This window comes from Odontomachus brunneus, unplaced genomic scaffold (assembly GCF_010583005.1).
Source record: "Odontomachus brunneus isolate Ranch 3 - 2012 unplaced genomic scaffold, Obru_v1 Obru_scaffold_223, whole genome shotgun sequence".
NCBI classification, from domain to species: Eukaryota; Metazoa; Arthropoda; class Insecta; order Hymenoptera; family Formicidae; genus Odontomachus; species Odontomachus brunneus.
Window position 1 is genome coordinate 343417 of NW_022639673.1, and position 6835 is coordinate 350251.

At 38.9% G+C, this 6835-nt stretch overlaps 1 protein-coding gene across 1 annotated transcript in view; it reads left to right on the forward strand.

Moving 5' to 3' along the window:
- LOC116852413 (antichymotrypsin-2-like) overlaps nucleotides 1–6835 on the forward strand; it is a 300750-nt gene that overhangs the window by 279238 nt on the left and 14677 nt on the right. The window lies entirely within an intron of this gene.

Sequence of the window (6835 nt, forward strand, 5' to 3'; positions counted from 1 at the left end):
TCATTCCGCCGTCGGCTCACGGATTCGTGAGGCCGACACAGATAAGTTTCACAGTACCGCTGGCCGCATCCGAAATTGCGTCCGAACGAGCCGAGCTCGTTGAATCATAAAGGAAACTCCGAGAGCTAAGGTCCCGTGTACGAGGACCGACGGCCGCACCGCATACACCGAACCGATTCAAATCTCCGCGAGAGGAGATCGAAGGGAGCACCGCTAAGGCGATATCCCGCGTGCAGCTACGCTGCAATCTCAACGCCCGCGAACATTATATGATTCTGAAACGCCGCTAAACATCGCTGGGAAAAGTGTCCACCGCACTTAAGAGACACGACGCCGAAAGAAACGTCAACAGCATAGACTCGCGAAGACGCGACACTGACGTCGTCCGCGCACCGCGCGTCACATCACACAAATCGGCGTCTAAACAAACCTCTGTCAGGCGATACAAACAACCAAAACCAAAGGCGTCGACACGTATTGTTCGATATATATTGTCATTCTCATCAGCTTAGTATTTTAAATATATTATTCATTATTATTTTCTTAAAACACTGTTTCTCAATTATTCCGCCTATAACGAACCCGATCCGACAAGCGATTCAAACCCGCAACGAATCGCGGTTACAGCTTGTTAGTAGTTCTATGAGTTTCTATGAGTAAACGATTTTCGACGTATTTGTTAGAGAGTGCCCTGTTGTGCCCTTTCACATAGTCTTTTAATTACCGTCCTATTAGGATGACGTCTATCTGGAAATGTTTCGGCATAAATCCTTTCAGCTGTTGTATAATTATTCCTTTTCTCACTTAAAATTCTGATCATATCCACGATTTCGTTAAGCGGGTAATCAGCCATAATTATAGGACAATAGAAAAACTTGTGAAAACTTGTGAAAATATCTATATGATGTATTTGTGACATTCTTGCTGTGTGGGGTAGTAATATCTTGTAAATATTTCTATAAATATTATATACGAAAAAAATTAATATAATTATTTATAATTATTAAATTAATTAAGAAGTAAGAAAATCGAAATTTAAATTGGTAATATACACTAAAAAATTCTTTAAATCAAAGAAATATATTTTGTTAAATATAATTTCTTAACTTAAAAAAATATTTGTTAGATTTCAGAAAATATGCAATAATTAAAAACATTTTTTAATTTTTAAAATAAGCTGTAAAATTATGAATTTCTAGATAAAAAACTATTTCTTTGGTTAAAAAAAAATATACACACATGCACACGCAGGCACACGCACGCACGCACGCATACACACACACACACACACACACACACAAAAGAATAAGCAAATGATTTCCTCACACAAGAAGAAAATTCGTTTTTCTAAACGTAAAAACTGTGTTTAAATAAATATTTGCTTGTTCTAAAAATACATAAAATACAACTAAATCATTTTATAAATTCATATAAATTATTTTCTAACATTAAAAGTATCTTTTTGTGTTTCAAAGTTTTTGTGTTTAAAGTTTTTTTTATTATTAATAAACAATTTATTTAAATTTACAAAATAATTTAATTGTATTTTACTTACTTTTAAAACAAATAAATATTTTTTAAATATACTTTTTACATACTTTTTAAAAACACACTTTTTACATATAAAAAAGTTTACATATTAGGTGATAAACTTAGTTCCTGCGGCTCATGGTTAGATGACGTTAGTTGTAGGTGTAATTTATTTTGACATCTGAAACTGGCTGCATTTTAGAGGTTAGACATTTGTCAATAAAATTCAGTGCGAAGAGATTCATTTAAGTGAGCAGTGCTATTTTTTCTTTTGATTAAATATGGAACGTGATAAGTTGTTTTTTCGACATGTGCTGCTTCATTACTTTGACTTGAAAAAAACTGCAGCTGCAGCTCATAAATTGCTTTTCGAAGCTTATGGCAATTATGCTCCATCGGAAAGAACATGCCAAGTATGGTTTCAGCGATTTAAGAGTGGTGATTTTGATGTCAATGATAAAGAACGCTCAGGCCAACCGAAAAAGTTTGAAGACACCGATTTGCAGGCATTATTGGACGAAAACTCTACTCAAACGCTCCAAGAATTGTCTGCAGCATTAAATGTTACTCCGATGGCTGTTTCCAAACGTCTACATGCAATGGGAAAAATTCAAAAGGAGGGAAAATGGGTACCACACGAATTAACCGCAAATGCCATTGCGAATCGCTTAAACATCTCTATTTCTCTGCTCGCCAGGCAGAAAAAGAAGAGTTTTTTGTGGCGCATAGTGACTGGCGATGAAAAATGGATATACTTCGATAATCCTAAACGAAGAAAATCATGGGTAGACCCTGGCCAACCATCGACATCCACACCAAAGAGAAATATTCATGGCCACAAAGCAATGCTTTGCATTTGGTGGGATATGCACGGCGTCGTTTATTATGAGCTACTCAGACCGAACGAAAGTATCACGGGGGATCGATATCAATCACAATTAAACCGTCTGAATGAAGCATTGTTGGAAAAAAGGCCAGCAGTAGCCAGCAATCGACGTAAAGTCATGCTTTTGCACGACAACGCTCGACCACACGTTGCCAAAGCCGTCAAAGAAACACTGATGCAGCTCGAGTGGGAAGTTCTCCCGCACCCAGCGTATTCACCAGACTTAGCTCCTTCGGACTATTACTTGTTCCGGTCGATGCAGCACGGCTTGGTGGATACACACTTCAGAAATTACGAGGATGTGCGAAAATGGATCGACGAATGGATTGCATCAAAAGACCAATCGTTCTATCGTCGCGGAATCTACGCGTTGCCCGAAAGATGGGAAAAATGTATAGCTAGCGAGGGAAAATACTTCGATTAATGTATTTTTTGCTTTTGATGTCGAAATAAATGAGTTTTTTAAACAAAAAAACCGTAGGAACTAAGTTTACCACCTAATACAACTGTTCAACAACATTACTTTAATATTTTTATATATTGAATAACGAAGAAAATCGATCGGTACCCTTAATCATTGGATACTAATTCCTCACAAAAGTATCATACTAAGAAATACTGAGAAATAATTAGTGATTAAGTATTACCAGTAATTCAGAAATCTTTTGGCCGGTACTTAATTTCTGGTGAGTACTGATAATAAAACCACTGTTAAATATTGATAGTAATCAAATACTGAGAATTATTGTGCGAAGGTGAAAAATGAGAAAATCATAATATTTTAAAAAATATATCCAGCGCCGCGGTCGTGGTGCGACGCCGAGTACGTATCGAACAAAACTACGCAACCATGTAAGCTTATCTGGAATTTCTGGGTCGATTGGTCTTCCGAGTCAAATATCTCAAGCACGAAAACTATAACCAAAAATCTAATGAAAGTTTCCTGATATAATGTTTAGCGCGCGCGTAATTTGCATCAAGTTTGATTAAAATTGGTGCAGGCAATACGGAGATCTCGAAATCTCACCCGCTAAAAAGTCTTTTTATTTTTGCGCAGATTCTCATTTTTTTTTCAGACACACGTACGCACGCACTCAAGCGAATCAGTTTGTCCATCAAACCGCATTTGCATCGTTAAGCGATTTAGTTCAGATCACACGTATACACATGCACACAAGCGACGCGCGTTTGTCCGTCAGATTGCGTTTTCAAAATAAATTTAATTTTTCCACTTATATGTTTGTTTTTTATTAAAATCATAAAATTCCTATTTTGTACCATGTAGTAATAAAACGAAGCGTTGTAGAGAAAAACATTATTAACAAAATATGTTTGTTTTTATATCGTCTATTTCCCCTCAAAGTTTGTCGGTCAAATTTTTTGTACCCTGTATATAGGCTGCAATAAGCAACATGTTCATGAATTTACGTTAGACTAGAGGAAAAGATTTATGATCGACTATTAGATGTACATATCTAGCTGTAATTACAATTTCAAGTATATTTTCTTATAGTTTTATATCAATCTGCGCTTGTGAAGTCCGCGATCCGCATTGCAAACATGTAATCTGAATTTAAAATTAATTGGCGAGAAAGAAAAGATTTTCGTAGGTGAAATATTATAAACATTTCCGTATTAAATGCACCAATCAGAATTGACGCGTATTACGTGTGCAATAAATATTAAATCGATCATATATTTTTTTGGTTAACGTAAACTCGTAAATAAAATAAAATAATCACTTGAGACCCACACATTTACAATTACAATTACGAGGTCACTTTATAAGACAGCAAAAATAGCTTAAATTCAAACTGTAATAAATTTCTATGATAATAATAAACGAAAAAGAGAAAGCGATAGAAACTGATGGAATTTGCAGAGAATTTAATTTTTTACCATGTGACCGTTTCTCCGTTCGTTAGACGCGAGAATACGACCAAAACTTCGTCTCCGCCGTTGCGGCGACGGCCGAGCTTGCCGGCAGCTCTCAAAATTTATCTCTCGGTAGAGCGGCGGGGTTCTTGTATCGACGCGCGACCTTCCTTCGCGCGACACGAGAGGAACCGGCGACAGAGTCGGAGGAATCACAAATGCACACACGTATCGCTTAACATTACTCTATATTTACAAAAAAAAATAACAAAGAAAGATACTACCAAGATATGCGGGCTCCGAGTCGCGTCATCGTGAAATCAGTCGGCAGCCGGATCCGTCGTCGAGGATCCTGCTGTTACGCGGAGTTCCGAACGGCACGAAGCTCGCGGAATTCTCTCGTTACTCTACTTTTTTGCCGTGGGTGCCAGCCGGGTGCATCCCGGCCCTAAGTGTCTCGTCGCGAACCGCGTATTTATCGCCACTCTCGGGAACCCGCACTCTCTAACAACGATCTCGAATCATTACAATATATACGCTCTCAATCGCCGGACTGTGCGGTCGCGAACGCGGTGAAGCGGCAGTAGGCAACGCGGTAAGGGCGGCTATTCCCTCGCGAGGTCAAACGGGTCGTCGCGGGCGGTGACGAACCCTTCCGGCCGCCGTCGTGAAGCGACGGCAACCATTCCGATTTTCCACGTTCGGCTGAGCGACAAAGATAGGACAGCTCACCAATAGTCCCAGCTGGGCTCGCCTCTCTTCTCCGCTCGATCGCTCTCTCTTCGGCTTGCTCGCTCGCCGGCTTTCCGTTCGCTCGCTGCACGATGGTCGCTCGCTCGCTCGTGAAATTTTTCCGGCGCACACGTTGCTCGCTAGCCGCACAGTGACGATTCTTCCTGCGAGCGCGAGGCTCCTTTATTTGCGGTATCAGCCGCCGATCGCCGCTAGGCCTTATTGGTCCTGCGGGAACGTACGGCTCTAGCGCGGGCGCCTTACAGGGCCCGCGCGACACCGCCGAATTCTCCGATTTTACATCGACGGCATCCTGTCTCGGACGGCAGCTCCTTTTAGCGTGGGCGCTCAGGTGGCTGCCAAAAGCTTGAATATCCCAGGGCGTCCCCCGGGATCTGGCCTTTACGGTCAGCCCTTCCTGGCGCCCTGCTGCAATCTGGTCGGGGCCCCCTCGCTGATGATAGCGAGGGGTGGATCCTGCCCCGCGCGGCTTGTTGTCCTCTGCAGGTCCGTCGTCGCCTTTCTCCGAGCGGTGCACCTTGTCCCTCTCGTCGTCGCCGAACACACATTTTAAGACAACAAAAAAAAATAAGCAAAATTACAATACGCGGTCTCGCACGTAAAAAAAACGTGCGAGACCAGTCTCCTCGCAGCCGCCCTTTCCGCGGGGGAAGGGGCGCGAGCACAGCTCTCCTCATCTCCCCGCGGCTCTTGGTGACGGCGAAATCGCCACGTCACAACCATTATATATCATTTAACTATATCGAATCCGAAAGAAATAATATCGTTGTCTATCTAAGTATACTATTCACAGAATCGAATTCTCTTATTCGTTTCTTATCGTTTCTTTTTCCATAATCATTCATGAATTAACAGAAACTTCCATTCTTGACCTAACGACTTCACGGTAGATTACGATGCGCATTTTATGAATTTACAATTGATTTTTTATGATTGACAAAGCTTCCGTTAATTTATAATTATGGAAAAAGGAATGATATGAAACGATCGTTAAGAGAATTCGATTCTGTGAATAGTACACCTAGACTGACAACAATATTATTTCTTTTTGTTGTGGTTACTTGGAATTAATTCTAATCATATTCCAACGATTGAATAAGAGAGAATGATAGAGAACGATAGAACTTAGAATTCGATTAAGCGAGTTATAGACTGCACCAATCAGAATGGACTTATTACGTGCGCAATAAACATTAAATAATCATGTATCTTTTCGTCTAGCGTAAATTTATAAATAAAATAAAACAATTTCATTGATAAATGTAATAAAGTTCAATGATAATTACGACTGTGTTCTGATATTCACTACCAATGTTGAAGATCTATAGTTTATGTTACTTACACGTATAGAGTTTCAGTACCAGTAGTAGATATTGGAACGTAGCCTGTGAGTTCACATTAGAGGAAAATATACATCACTACATAGAAAAAATTTTATAATAAAATGTGCTACGAAATTGTCTGTGCTCGCTGAAAAATGAATAAATACAATTAGTGTGATTGGAATATATTTTGTTGATTAGCAATATTATTAAAACCAATAAGCTAATAATTAAATGGCATAACTTATTGGTTTTCATAATAGTGCTATTGAATCAATAAAATATTTCCAACCACATTGATGTGACTAAATTTACATTTTTTGTATACCTCTTTATCATAAATAAATGCTGCACGTTTTTATTATTAAAACGTTTTTATTATTTATTATTAAAAATCTTTATTTCATTTTATGAGTTTATGTATATATATATATATATATATATATATATATATATATATATATATATA